Below are 16,061 nucleotides of genomic sequence, written 5' to 3' on the forward strand. Positions count from 1 at the left end.
CATTCCCCTCCAGGGGTTCCCATCCCTACGGGTCCTCAGCCTGCACCTCCCTCACCCTCACCTGGCCCAGACTGAAGTCATCCACCTCCCCAACAACACGGGAGCCTTCATCCCCCTTCTTGGAAGCGTTCCAAACTCCCCGTCTCCGCCTCAACCTCCTCCTCACTTAGCGGCACCAAGTTCCGCTGGGTAGCCCCCAGAGATGTCTCCTGAAATCTCCGATCTCACAGCTGCTGCCTTAGCCTGGGGCTTCTCGCTGCCTGAAGGTTGAAAGAGCCACCTTTCCAAGTGCAGCCAGGCTTTTGAGAACACGGCTTCCATTAGTCACCCCCTTGCCAAGAATCCTTTGATGGGTAAGAGAAGCCCCTCATTCCTCAGGGCAGAATAAGAAGCCTTTCTGGGGCCAGGGCCGTGGCGCAGTAGGTTAATCCTCCGCCTGCGGCACCGGCATCCCATATGGGTACTGGTTCTAGTCCTGGCTGCTCCTCTTCCAGTCCAGCTCTCTGCTATGGGCTGGGAAAGCAGCAGAAGATGGCCCAAGTCCTTGGGCCCCTCATCCGCGTGGGAGACCCGGAAGAAGCTCCTGGCTCCTGGCTTCGGATCGGCACAGCTCTGGCTGTTGCATCCAACTGGGGAGTGAACCAGTGGATGGAAGACCTCTCTCTCTCTCTGCCTCTACCTCTCTCTGTCTGTAACTCTGTCTTTCAAATAAATAAAATAAATCTTAAAAAAAAAAGAAGCCTTTCCTAAATGTAGAGGCTGTGGCACAGAGGGTTAGGGTGCTGTTTGGGATGCCCTCAACCCTTATCAGAGTGCCAGGGATGGAGGTCTCCCTCTCCTGCTTTCTTTCTTTTTCTTTTTTTCAGATTTATTTATTTGAAAGGCAAAGTCAGAGAGAGAGAGAGAGAGAGAGAGAGAGAGAGATCTCTGCCGGTTCACTCCTCAAATGGCCACAATGGCCGCGGTTGGGCCAGGCTAGAACCAGGAGCCAGGAGCTTCATCCAGGTCCCTCACATGGGTGCAGGTGCCCAAGGACTTGGGCCATCTTCCACTGCTTTCCCAGGCCACAGCAGAGAGCTGGATCAGAAGAGGAGCAGCCAGGACTCGAACCAGCGCCCATATGGGATGCCAGCACTGCAGGCGCAGGCTCTACCCGCTACACCACAGAGCCAGCCCCAGCCATGGTTATTGGCCTTTCTGGTTAGGTCCTGCACAGCAGAGCACCAGGCCAGGCCCAGCACAGGAAGGCACCAGCTCAGGCGAGCGGAACGTGGAGGTCACTCTGTCCTTGCACATGCTCTTCCTCCTCACAGTGCCCTCTGAGCTCCTCTTGGAAGAGCTTAGCCCAAATGTCACTCCCTGTGGAAAGCCACCCTGTCACTCTCAGTGCCTGTCCCCTGGGAAGAGGCAGCTGCTGAGGCAACCTGCAGTGCACCTTCCGGTCACACTACAGCATCTTAGGTCGCTTGTCCCAGGGATTGGGACCCAAGTGCATTCCCATTTGAATAAGTAAATATCCTCTCCTATTTGGGTCCTCTTTTTTTTTTAAGATTTATTTTATTTATTATTCAACAGGCAGAGTTACAGAGAGAGGCAAAGACAGAGAGAGAGGTCCTCCATCCACTGGTTCACTCCTCAGATGGCTGCAACGGCCTGGAGCTGTGCCGATCCGAAGCCAGGAGCCCGGAGCTTCTTCCAGGTCTCCCATGTGGGTGCAGGGGCCCAAGGTCTTGAGCCATCTTCTACTGCTTTCCCAGGCCATAGCAGAGAGCTGGATCAGAAGAGGAGCAGCCGGGACTAGAACCAGCGCCCTATGGGATGTGGGCGCTTCAGGCCAGGGCGTTAACCCACTGCACCACAGGGCAGGCCCCTGGGTCCTCTTTCAAAGAAGCCTTGGGGCCAGCATTCAACTAAGTTGCCACCTACTCTGCCAGCATTCCATATCAAAGCACCGGTTCAAGTTCTGACTGCTCCACTTCCCATTCAGCTGTCTGCTAATGAGTCTGGGAAGGCAGCAGAAGCTGGACCCTGCCACCCACATGGGAGACCTGGATGGAGCTCCGGGCTCCTGGCTTCGGTCGGGGCAAGGCTGAGCCATTGCAGCTATTTGGAGAATGAACCAGTGGATGGAAGATTCGCCTTCTCTCTCCCTCTCAATAAAAATAAATAAATCAAAGAGGCCTTGAGCTGATGTTAATTTAGAGACATACAGCCTCACAAACAAGCATACTCACACATACAATATTTGCAGTCGAAACAGTGAACAGAGAAGGGGTGAGATTCAAGAACAAGTGTCAGCTGTTGGGTCCTGACGGCCCAGGCAACAGTTGCGTGCAACGGTAGTTAATTGTTTGGTTATGAGGTCTTTCATCGTGAAACCATTTGTCCTAACAGGACTCAGCGATGAAGATGGGGCAACCAGAGGAGGAATGAGGCCAAGAAAAACCTTCAGCAACCCCGGGGAATTCTAATACCAAGCAGGGTCATCTCTAACCCTAAGGATCTGGTATTCTGTCATCCCCGCGTTCGGTACAGAAACTAGAACTACTCCTGTAATTGCAACCAAGTTATTAGTAGGGGAATTAGATGCTGACGAGATTCTCATCAGGAGGGTGGAAGCGGTCCCCGGTTGGGTCTCCAGAGCTGACTTGCAGGATGACCTTGGAGCTGCTGTAACCCCTAGAGCTGGGCCTGCTCGGTTTCCAAGTGAGATCCGCTCTCTGCCTACGCTGTAGACCAGAGCCAGACAGGACAGCTGCTGAAGAGGGACTCTGTGTGCCCTGACATTTCTGCCGGGCAGGGTCCAACTTCCAGCCCGTATCTTCCCTTCGCATAAGTCTAACTCGCAGCCCCCATCACGTCTGAATCCCTCGCAGCAGCCGAGCCTGAGATGCGTAGTCCTTGGTCATCCTGCTCTGGCCGATGTCTGAGCACCGGGAGAGTGGGATGGAGGCTCCACGCCCAGGAAGCATCCCATGTTCAGCAGACCCCAGCTGTCACTTCACGCAGAATTAGAGCCACGAAAAGTGCCACGTGACCCTTCCACTGGTAATGAACCACACTTCCCAAAGCTGTGGCACCTCGAGATCCTCATCTGGTTTACTGCCAAACAGGGACATTTGGAATTCATACGGTTAATTGTTCTGGATCATGTCAGAAGAGCAAAATTTTCACAAGGAGCATGCTGTAAAACTTTATAAACATGATGACTTGTTAAAAATAATTTATAACTTGGCTGGCGCCGCAGCTCACTAGGCTAATCCTCCACCTTGCGGCACCGGCACTCCGGGTTCTAGTCCCGGTCGGGGCGCCGGATTCTGTCCCGGTTGCCCCTCTTCCAGGCCAGCTCTCTGCTGTGGCCAGGGAATGCAGTGGAGGATGGCCCAAGTGCTTGGGCCCTGCACCCCATGGGAGACCAGGAGAAAAGCACCTGGCTCCTGCCATCAGATCAGCGTGGTGCACCGGCCGCAGCGCGCCAGCCGCGGCAGCCATTGGAGGGTGAACCAATGGCAAAGGAAGACCTTTCTCTCTGTCTCTCTCTCTCTCACTGTCCACTCTGCCTGTCAAAAAAAAAAAAAAAATTATAACTCATAAAAGGATGGAGGGAAGACCCAACATGGAATACAGACACAAACAAATGAAGCCATCTGCCTCTCAGACAAAGAGGAAAAAGGAGAAGTAGCTCAAGCGATCTTGAACACATTCACTCCTTCTCCTCAGAGTCAATGCAGTGAGAATTACAGTAACATCTTGAACCAATCAAGCTTGCTTTTCACAGCTGTGTGGTCAGCAATTCTAAAACTATTTTCGATGTAGGAATGAGCAAGCAAGTGCGTTTGTTTATCATGCTGTTAGCCTGGCTTCACATTGTTGGGTAGGGAAGACATATATATGGAACAGAAAAGGCTAGCCCTGTATGTTGAGTTGGAAGCGGAGTTACCAGTATTAACTCTCAATTTTTAGCACATAGATGTATTCATGTTTATGTATGTGCATGTTCCACGTATGATAGCCACATGCACACAACTTCTTTCCCAATCTTGTCCTCTGAAGGGGCCTAAAGCAGCGGCACCCCAGAAACAACTGGTACACCGGAAAGTCCATTTCTTGGCTTCTAAATACCATTCCCCACTAAAAGGAAACAACGCTATTTGGAGCACCCAGGACAGAGCTGAAAAAACATAGAGTGAGCCTGGAACGTCTAGTGCCAACAAACTTAAAAGTGCCGGAGATGCTGGGGACATGTCCAAAGGCTGGAGGAGGCAACTTCAAGGGCCTCCCAGTGGCCCAATCTGGGATGATTTAAACATAAAGATAATCATAGGAGAGGTCGGTCCCATGGCAGGACGGGAGGTTCCAGGTCTCATCTCCCCAAAGAAACAGTGACGCAGGCAACTGTTCAGGGCCAAGAACACCATTGTGGGGGCCACAATACAGTTGAGAAGTGCCAGGACCCTGGTGGAGAAAAATACCTGAGAGTAGAGGCACTGACGAGGGTTAAGAACTGTTTTGCAGGCCAGCGCCGCGGCTCAATAGGCTAATCCTCCACCTTGCGGCGCCGGCACACCGGGTTCTAGTCCTGGTCGGGGCGCCGGATTCTGTCCCGGTTGCCCCTCTTCAGGCCAGCTCTCTGCTGTGGCCCGGGAGTGCAGTGGAGGATGGCCCAAGTGCTTGGTCCCTGCACCCCATGGGAGACCAGGAGAAGCACCTGGCTCCTGGCTTTGGATCAGCGTGGTGCCTCGGCCGCAGCAACAGCAAAGGAAGACCTTTCTCTCTGTTTCTCTCTCATTGTCCACTCTGCCTGTCAAAAAAAAAAAAAAAAAAAAAAAGAACTGTTCTGCTTTACCCAAGTCACCTCTCCCCTGAAACGGCCCCTTGGTCAGATTTCTCCACAGGGGAGCATGGGGGCTCCTGAGCAGGATGCTGCCCGGGGGGCCACTCTGGCTTGCCCCAGAACACTGCCAGGACAGGCTCGGCTGCATCATCTGGGGACTGCTAGGAGCAGAGATGGGGAGGGAGTGCACCTGGCGCGCTGTTCCCAGCATGCACCTGGCGCGCTGTTCCCAGTAGCCAGCCAGGGGTCCGGCTCAAGGCTTCACAGGCTCCATCAAGAGGTCTGTCACGAACCCCACAGAACAACTTGCCTGCAGACCCCTCCCAACCAGCTGCTGTGTGCCCCCAGCACCCCTTGCACCCCACTGTGCATAGCGTCCAACGTGCTCCTGCAGACAGCACATAGGTTCAACAGCAGCTGTGGACTGTGGCCGCCAGTTCAGTTCTGTGGAACTGGGAGACCGCCCCACCTTGAACACTTCCTGGCACTGCCCCAGGGAAAATAAAGGGGAAGTTTTCAGCACGAGGCCCAGCTTTGTGGGATCAGGAGAAGGCTCACAATCCTCAGACGTCCCACCTAAGAAGGAACAAGAGGAGTGAAACGAGGACATCCACAGAGAAGTCTGGAGTGACCCCTGATCCCTCGCTGCGCCCACGGATTGCAGTCTTTGGACTGGAGGTGGGAACTGCTTCTTTTTTTAAAAAAATATTTATTTTATTTATTTGAAAGTCAAGAGTTGTACACAGAAGAAAGCAGGAGAGACAGAGAGAGAGAAAGGTCTTCCATCCGCTGGTTCATTCCCCATGTGGCCATAACGGCCGGAGCTGCACCGATCGGAAGCCAGGAGCCAGGAACCAGGTGCTTCTTCCCGGTCTCCCACGTGGGTGCAGGGGCCCAAGGACTTGGGTCATCTTCTACTGCTTTCCCAGGCCACAGCAGAGAGCTGGATCGGAAGAGGAGCAGCCGGGACTAGAACCAGTGCCCTCATGGGATGCCGGTGCTTCAGGCCAGGGCTTTAGCCCGCTGCGCCACAGCGCCAGCCCCAGAGTAACTGCTTCTTAAAATAAAAAGGCAGCCATGCGAGGCTTCAAAGACAATGAAGACTCAGGAAAATGGGACACTACCAAAGGAGAAAACAGACTTCCAGTGGCTGACCCCAAGGAAGTAATAGTGAAAGAGTCTATTAAAAGCAGCGAGAGAAAAGTGACTCAAAGAAACCTCCACACCCCAGTACAAGATGGTCAGAGGATTTATCAGCAGAAATCTTCCAGGACTAGAGAGAGCAGGGTGATATGCTGAAAGTACTGAAAGAAAAAATCCTTCCAACCAAGATTACTATGGTGATAAGCCTGTTCTTCAGCAATGAAAGGGAGAGGGAGCAAAAACGAAGGGAGTTCGTCGCCACTAGACTTATCAGAAATGCTGACGGTTCCTCAACTTGAAACAAAAGCATGCTAATTAATAACATGGAAACATACACGCTAATACTGCAGTGGTGGTGTGTAATTCACTTTTAACTCTACTAAAAGACCTAAAAGATAAAGGTTTTAAAAATATAACTATAATACGTTGTTAAGGGATATGTTAGAAAAGGTGCAAACTGGGCTGGCACTGTGGCATAGTGGGTTAAAGCCCCAGTCTGCAGCACCTGCATCCCTTATGGTCGCTGGTTCGAGTCCTGGCTGCTGCACTTCCGATCCAGCTCTCTGCTATGGCCTAGGAAAGCAGTAGAAGATGGCTCAAGTTCTTGGGTCCCTGCACCCACGTGAGAGACCTGGGAGAAGCTCCCGGCTCCTGGCTTTGGATGGGTGCAGCTCCGGCCGTTGTGGCTATCTGGGGAGTGAACTAGCAGATGGAAGACCTTTCTCTCTGTAACTCTGACTTTCAAATAAATAAAATAAATCTTTTAAAAGAAAGGTGCAAACTGTGGCATCAATAACAAAGTGGGGATGTATATATGGGTAAAATTATAGTGGATTTTTTCTTTCTATAATTTTTATTTATTTATTTGAGAGGGAGGGGGAGAGAAAGAGACAGAGGGAGAGAGCGAGAGTGAGAGCATGCTCTCTCCAAATGTTTGCCACTTCTGGGGCCATCAGGCTGACCCTGAGAACCAGGAATCCCACCCAGCTCTCTCACATGGGTGGCAGGGACCCAGTTATTTCTGCCACTACCACTGCCTCCCAGGGTCTGTACTGGCAAAAAGCTGGAGTGAGAAGCCAGAGCCAGGATTCAAACTCAGGTATTCTGAAATCCTTTGGAGGTGTCCCAGCCAGTGTCTTAACCACCAGGCCAAATGTTCACCCCATTGTGTCTGCAATTCAAATTAAGCTGTTAGCCTCTTAAAATAGGCTATTTTAATTATGTTTTATGTAAGCCTCATGGTAATCACAAAGAAAAAAACCTGCTGTGTATACAGAAAAAATAAAGAGGAAGGAATCAAAGTATACCACTACAAAGACCATCAATCACAAGAGAAGACAGTAATAGAGGAAGAAGGAACTATAAAATGGTCAGAAAACAATGAGCAAAATGGCAATGCAAGTTCTTATCTATGAGTAATTTCTTTAAAGGTAAATGGATTGAATTATCCAATCAAAACACACAGAGAGATGGAATGGGTAAAAAACCAAGATCTAACAATATGCTGCCTAAAACGGAATCACGGCCGGCGCCGCGGCTCACTAGGCTAATCCTCCGCCTTGCGGCGCCGGCACACCGGGTTCTAGTCCCAGTCGGGGCGCCGGATTCTGTCCCGGTTGCTCCTCTTCCAGGCCAGCTCTCTGCTGTGGCCCGGGAGTGCAGTGGAGGATGGCCCAAGTGCTTGGGTCCTGCACCCCATGGGAGACCAGGAAAAGCACCTGGCTCCTGCCATCGGATCAGCGTGGTGCACCGGCCGCAGCGTGCTGGCTGCTGCGGCCATTGGAGGGTGAACCAACGGCAAAGGAAGACCTTTCTCTCTGTCTCTCTCTCTCACTGTCCACTCTGCCTGTCAAAAAAAAAAAAAAAAAAAAAAAAAAAAAAAAAAAAAGAAGAAAGTGATATTATGTTACTAGAAGACATTTCAAAAACGGATCATCCCAATAGAAAATCAAGAAGTCCTAGCTGGAGCAATTAGGCTAAAAAATAAATAAAAGTAATTAAAATGAAAAAAAATAAGTGGAGTTATCTGTTTGCAGATGACAAGATTTTATATCTGGAAACACCTAAAAACTATGAGAACTAATAAACAAATTCAGTACAAAAATCAGTTGTATTCTGTATACCAACAGTGACCTATTAAAAATAATTAAGATTGGGGTGGGTATTTGGTACAACGGTTTAGACTTCTGCATCCCCTAGCAGAGTGTCTAGTTTGAGTCCAGTCTTCACTTCCATTCCTGCCTCCCACTAATGTTCTCTTTGAGAGGCAGTGAGTTTTGAGTTCCTCCTGCTGCTTTCCCAGGTTCGCTAGCACAGAGCTGGATTGGAGGTGGAGCAGCAGGGATTCCAATCGGCCTCCATGTGGGGTGCTGGAGTCCCAGGTGGCGGCTTAACTGCTGCACACACACACACAAACACACACACACACACACACACAAAATCCACGTGGGAGACCTGGATTCAGTTTCTGTCCTTAGCTCTGGGCTGGCCCAGCCCTAGCTGTTACAAGCATTTGTGGATGAACCAGCAGATGGAAGAACTCTCTATGCCTTTAAATAAAATGAATAAATAATAATTTAAAAAGAGAATAATTCTACATAAAATAGAATAGAAATAATAAAATAATCAAGTATAAATTTAACCATGGAAGTGAAAGACCTATGTTTTGTCAACTGTATACAACATTGATTAAAGAAACTACAGCAGAAATGGGGCTGGTGTTGTGGCATGGTGGGTTAAGCCCTGGCCTGCAGCACCAGCATCCCATATGGGCGCGAGTTCAAGTCTCAGCTCTCCACTTCTGATGCAGATCCCTGCTAATGTGCCTGGGAAAGCAGTGGAAGATGGCCCAAGTCCTTGGACCCCTGCCACCCATGTCAGAGACTTGGAAGAGGCTCTTGGTTTCAGATCAGCCCAGCTCCAGCTGTTGTGGCCATTTGGGGAGTGAACCAGTAGATGAAAGACCTCTCTCTGTCTCTCTCCTTTTCTCTCTCCCTCAAACTCTTTCAAATAAATAAATTAAAAAAAAAAAAAAAAACTACAGCAGAAATAAATGGAAAGATATATGTCAATGGATTGGAAGAATTAATATTGTTAAAATGTTCATACTCATATTACCCCAAGCAACCTATAGATTCAATGCAAAGCCTATCAAAACTTCAATAGCTTTTTCACAGAAATAGCAGACAATCCGAAAATTCACACATAGTCACAAAAGACTCCAAAGAGCCAGAGAAATTTTGAGAAAGAAGAGCAAAGCAGGAATCATCATGATCTCAAACTAGACTACAAAGCTATAATAATCAAAGCAGTATAGCACTGGCATAAAATCAGGTCCATGAGACACTGGAAAGAGACAGAGAGCTCAGGAACAAATCCACGCTCACTCAGTCAGCTGCTCTCTGACAAGGTTGCGGAGCATACACAGGCAGAAAGCACAATGTCTTCAATAAAAGGTGCTGGGGAAATAGGACATCCACATGTAAAAGAATAAAATTGGCTGCTTACTTTCATATCATACACACAAATCAACTCAAAATGCTTAAAGACTTGAATGTAAGAAGGGCAATTGAGAAGTTCCTGGGAGAAAGCGTGGGGAGAAAGCGCCTCGGCTTTGTTCCAGGCAATGAACCCAAGAGCAGAGGCAGCGAAGGTGAACATCTGGGGACTGCATCAAACTAAAGGCAGCAACAAAATGACAAAGCAACCTACAGAATGTGAGAAAATATTTGCAACCATGTGTCTGATGTGTGGATATACAAAACAGACAAGGAATGCATGCAACATTCATGAATGGAATTCAAAAAGAAAAACAAGGGGGCCAGCACTGTGGTATAGCTGGTAAAGCCGCCGCCTGTACTGCCGGCTCCCATATGGGCACCAGTTCGAGCCCTGGCTGCTCCACTTCTGATCCAGCTCTCTGCTGTGGCCTGGGAAAGCAGTAGAAGATGGCCCAAGTCCTGGCCCCTGCACCTGCATGGGAGACCTGGAAGAAGCTCCTGGCTTCAGATCGGCACAGCTTCAGCTGTTGTGGCCATTTGGGGAGTGAACCAGTGGATGGAAGATTCTCTCTCTCTCTCTAACTCTGCTTTTCCAAAAAAAAAAAAAAAAAAAAAAAAGAAGAAGAAGAAGAATAAGGCCTACTCCCAGAGTGGCCTCCTTAAAGGCGAATCCCATGACTGAAAAGAAAAAAAAGGGCAAAACAAAACCTAAAAACACTTGACAAAAATTGGACATAGGACCTGAATAAACATTTCACCAAAGAAGATATACAAGTGGTCAACAGGTATATTGAAAGGTACTCAACATCACTACTCATCAAGGAAATGCAAATCAAAACCATAATGAAGTATCATCTCATACCTGCTTAGAAGGCTATTACTAAAAAGACAGCAAGTGTTAGCAAGGCTGTGGACTAAAGGGAACCCTTATACACTGTTTTGTGGGAATGTAAACTGGTAAGTCATTATGGAAAACACTAGGAAAACGCCTCAAAACACAGAAATGCCATATTACCAGCAATCCCACTCCTGTGTATGTATCTAAAGGAAAAGAAATTAGTGTCTTACAGAGATAGCTGTACTGCCATGCTCATGGGAGCATTGTCCAGCTTAACCAAGACACAGAAACAATCTACTTGTCCATGGCTGGATAAATGGATAAAGAAAACGTACCGGGTTCTGTCCCGGTTGCCCCTCTTCCAGTCCAGCTCTCTGCTGTGGCCCGGGAGTGCAGTGGAGGATGGCCCAAGTGCTTGGGCCCTGCACCCCATGGGAGACCAGGATAAGTACCTGGCTCCTGGCTTCGGATCAGCGCGGTGCGCTGGCCGTGGCAGTCATTTGGGGGGTGAACCAACGGAAGGAAGACCTTTCTCTCTCTCTCTCTCTCTCACTAACTCTGCCTATCAAAAAAATAATAATAATAATAAAGAAAAAAAAAAGAAAATGTGGTCCATTTACACAGCTGAACACTATTCAGGCTTACAAAGAAGGGAATCCTGTCATTTACAACATGGGTAGATCTGGAGGACATTACGGGAAGTGAAATAAGCCAGACAGAGACAAATACTCCATGATCCGAAGATGAACTCACAGAGGCAGACAGTAATGGTGGTTCCCATAGGGGTGGTTCCCATAGGGGTGGCTACCATAGGGGCGGGGTAACTTGGAGGTGATGGTTAAAGGATAGATTCAGTTATGGAGAATGAGTAGGTTCTGGTCATCCATATGCGTTAAGACTGTAATTAATTATAGTGTTTGCTAAAGGGTGGATCTTATGTTACATTTTTTTAAAGATTTATTTTTTAAAGATGTATTTATTTGAAAGGCAGAGCATGAGAGAGAAGACAGAATGAGAAAGGAGGAAGGGAGAAAAAGAGAGAGAAAGAGAGAGAGAAAGAGAGAGAGAAATATCTTCATCTGTTTGTTCACTCTCCAAATGTCAATAGCCTGGCAGAAGCCAGGAGCCAGGAGTCCCATCCAAGTCTCCCACATGCATGGCAGAGGCCCAAGGATTTGGACCATCTTCTGCTGCTCTCCCAGGGACATTAGCAGGGACTTGAACCAGAGACATGGGGGATGTGGCATTGCAGGTGGTGGCTTAACCTGCTATGCCACAGCACTGGTCCTTAAGCGTTCTTAACACCCCGCCCCCATAGTAATAAAGGCGTCAGGAAACTTTGTGGAGGTGATGGGTATGTTTACGGTCTTGATAATGATGGTGTCACTGGGGTCTATCCTCCACCTCTTATACGTCAATCACACTTCAATAACTTTTTTTTTTTTTTTTTTTTTTAAGAACGGCAGTGCTGGAGCTGCGTTGTGGTGCAGTGGGTAAAGCCATTGCCTGAGATGTTGGCATCCCATGTGGGCACTGGTTCACATCCCAGCTGCTCGACTTCTGATCCAGCTCCCTGCTAAGCGGAAGTGGCCCAAGTTTTGGGCCCCTGCTACCCATGTGGGAGACCTGGAAGAAACTCCTGGTTCCTGGTTCCTGGCTCCAGCCTGGCCCAGCCCTGGCCATTGCAGCCATCTGGGAAATGAACAAGCAGACGGAAGATCTCTGTCTCTCCTCATCTCTCTGTTATTCTGCCTTTCAAACAAATAAATGAAATCTTTAAAAACAAACAAACCCTGCAATGCTAGACTATAACCTATTGCATATAATAGAAATCCACGAATCCATACTGATAAATGGGAACACAAAATGCTCATTTTTATTGTAGAATGCTAACTACCAAATGCAGAAGGAATGGTGGAGCTAGAAATCACTTCCCAGCCACCACCGAAATTAATTCAAGCACAAATCATCAAAGGGATGTTAAAACTGGAAGGGTCAAAGTGTGGCTTGCCAAGCTAGGAATTCCCTGTTGTAGAGGCGGCCAGTAGCCAGGTGAGGACCAAACACAGTCCCAGACAGAGCCCGCCCCCCGGACCATGGTCCTCTCCTTTCTGGTGGTCGCCTTGTCCAGCCTTGAGTGGCAGTCACACAAGTGGCTCCTCCAGCCCCAGCCAAGCTTCAGATGACAGTGGGCCTGGCCAACAGCAATGCAGTCCCCAGAGCCCTGCCCCAGGATTGGTCCTGAATATGACCACAAACACCGAGATAATAAATGATGACTGTCTTTAAATTCTGATTAACATACAATACTTGTACATTTTTTTTTTTTGACAGAGTTAGACAGTGAGAGAGAGAGAGAGAGAGAGAGAGAAAGGTCTTCCTTTGCCATTGGTTCACCCTCCAATGGCCGCCGTAGCCGGTGCGCTGCAGCCGGAGCACCATGCCGATCCGAAGCCAGGAGCCAGGTGCTTCTCCTGGTCTCCCATGTGGGTGCAGGGCCCAAGCACTTGGGCCATCCTCCACTGCACTCCCGGGCCACAGCAGAGAGCTGGCCTGGAAGAGGAGCAACCGGGACAGAATCCGGCGCCCCGACCGGGACTAGAACCCGGTGTGCCAGCGCCGCAGGTGGAGGATTAGCCTAGTGAGCTGTGGCGCCGGCCAATGCTTTTACATTTTGACAGGGATGATTATCTTAATTGAGCTGTGGGGATGATGCGATATGCAGCTTCTTACCCATTAATTATTAATTACAAAGGAAGAAATATTAACCATAACCGCAGAGAATTCCTACAGACATTAACTTAACCAGTGATCAAAGATAACGCTACAAGACTGGGAAAAACTACCACCCCTGCCTCCTGCTAGGGCCAGCCTAAATGACGAGGAAACAGTCAGAAAATCTAGATCAAAGAACATTTTGCAAAATCTATTGATGTTAATTTCTCAATTTTGGTAATTATAACATGGTTATAGAAGTAAATTTTTTAAAAGATTATTATTAATTTGAAAGGCAGAGTTACAGAGACAGAAGTGTGTGTGGAGGGTGTGGGGGGCAGAGAGGGAGGTATCTCCCAGCACAGATTCACTTCCTAAATGTCCGGGGCTGGGCCAGAATGAAGCCAGGCGCCAGGAGCTTCTTCCAGGTCTCCTATGTGGGTGTGGCAGGGGCCCAAGCACTTGGGCCATCTTCTGCTGCTTTCCCAGGTGCATTAGCAGGGAGCTGGATTGTTCGTGGGGCAGCCAGGACTGGGCATTGTGATACACTTGGTTAAGTTGCCCCCTGCTGGGGCAATCCCCATGTTTAATCCTCCACCTGCATCCCATATGGGGGCCGGTTCTAGTCCCGCCTGCTCCTCTTCCAATCCAGCTCTCTGCTGTGGCCTGGGATAGCAGCAGAGGATGGCTCAAGTGCTTGGGCCCCTGAACCCGCATGGGAGACCAGGAAGAAGCACCTGGCTCTCGGCTTCAAATCAGCACAGCTCTGGCCATTGTGGCCATTTGGGGAGTGAACCAACGGAAGGAAGACCTTTCTCTTTGTCTCTCTCCCTCAAATAAATAAATAAAATCTTAAAAAAAATTTTTAAAAAAGGAAAACAAGGTGTAGAACTTAGTATATCAAAAGAAACACTCACACTCTAAACAAAATTTTAAAATTTTTATTTACATATTTAATACTTTAAAAACTTTGTTCCTTTTACCTTTATGAATGTTTTCTAAACCACTTAAAAGTCTTTTTAGCAATTCTATACATTAGATCTCAATTAGCATTGCAAGTCCACAAACATATATACATATATATATATATATATAACACCAAGTATTAATCATCTAAGCATTTGCTATTTTTCAAATGTAGGTATTATTGTGACCAATTTTAAAAACCTACATATATATATATTTAAATCTATATATTTAAAAGCAATAAGGAGTCCCACTTTTTGGTCAGGATGTATTTATCATTTATACTAAAGTACTACCATCAGGTGGTAACTCATATTTTGTTAAAAACTACACACTGAAGCAGGTGCTCAGCCTAGTGGCGAAGACACCCGCATCCCACGCTGAGAGGCCTGGGTTTGATTCCCAGCTGACTCCAACTTCCTGCCAATGCCATCCCTGGGTGGCAGCAGTACCAACCCAGTGCATGGGTCCCTAACACCCTTGGGAATACCAAGGGAAGCCTTCCTGGTTCCTGGCTTCAGCCTGGCCCCAGTCCTAGTTGTATTCGGGGAGTGAGAAAGCAAATGGAGCTCTCTCCCCTTTCCCTCTCAATAGTTTTTTTTATTTTTTTAAAGACTTATTTTATTTATTTGGAAGATAGTTACACAGAGAGGTAGAGACAGAGAGAGAGAGGATCCTCTCAATAGTTTTTAAACTACAGACTTATTAGCAACTTGCCATGTAATGAATTAAAACACAGGTAATGAATTAAGTTACAACTATTTTCTGTGGCACAAACATTTTTGTTTTAAACTTTTATTTGAAAGGCATACACACACGACAGATCTCCCATCCATTGGTTCACTTTCCAAATGCCCTCAATAGCTAGGGCTGGGCCAGGCCAGCCGGTAGCCAGGAACCCCTCAGTCCCTGTGTCCCATAGCGGTGGCAGGAACTCTACCCGAGCCACCACTGCTGTCTCCCACGGTCTGCATTAGCAGAAGGCTGGAGCCGGGACTGGAACCCAGCCAATGACACGGGATGCGGGTATTCTAAGTGGCATCTTAACAGTTATGCCAAACATCCATCCTTTTATTTTAATAAAGGGCAATATAAGAAAAATGAGACTGTTTATAGCTATAGAGTGTATCTTTTGCAGAAAAGTGAGTGTGAACTCATCTGTACCTCAAACAAGGTTTGCTGTTTGTGTATCCTGCTGTTACATGTATTTGAGAACTGATCTGCACAGCTCAATAACCATCCAGCAAAAACCTTTTTTGTTAAAAAGCCCCTCAATGAAGTGAAGATTTCACTTTTCATTCAGACCCACTGGGTTTAATTTGATGTTAGGTCAAATGAGGTGTTTCTGAATATATGGTTAACAAGCATGTGAAAGCCATTAGTTGTTATTTTTGCGGTTATTCTTAGCACTAACAATTATTTCTAAGTTGCTTGCCCATTTCAAAGTGTATTGCATTAATTCAAGGACACATACTAAGGACTTCACACTGTGATTTCTAAACACAAACTGCGATGGTGCCACATCAAGGAACTATTTGGAAATGTGACAAAACGGATGTTTGGCACAGGGAGCCACGTTATCAAAGCCCAAGACCATCTGTCCCAGGAGACAGCTCTGGACGGTGCTCAGAAGGGTGCACGGGTTTCTGACACACAACTTCTTCTTTTTTTTTTTTTTTTTTTGACAGGCAGAGTGGACAGTGAGAGAGAGAGAGAGAAAGGTCTTCCTTTGCCGTTGGTTCACCCTCCAATGGCCGCCACGGCCGGTACGGAGTCAGGTGCTTCTCCTGGTCTCCCATGGGGTACAGGGCCCAGGCACTTGGGCCATCCTCCACTGCACTCCTGGGCCACAGCAGAGAGCTGGCCTGGAAGAGGGGCAACCGGGACAGAATCCGGCGCCCCGACCGGGACTAGAACCCGGTGTGCCGGCGCCGCTAGGCGGAGGATTAGCCTAGTGAGCCGCAGCGCCGGCCCCCACACAACTTCTAAAACACTATTCTACACTCACATCTTAGGCATTTTTTTTCAACAAGTGAAGGTAAGATTTTAATGAAGTCTATGGCAT

The sequence above is a fragment of the Oryctolagus cuniculus genome, chromosome 7, assembly GCF_051225735.1.
Source record: "Oryctolagus cuniculus isolate XC-2025 breed Fujian yellow rabbit chromosome 7, ASM5122573v1, whole genome shotgun sequence".
NCBI classification, from domain to species: Eukaryota; Metazoa; Chordata; class Mammalia; order Lagomorpha; family Leporidae; genus Oryctolagus; species Oryctolagus cuniculus.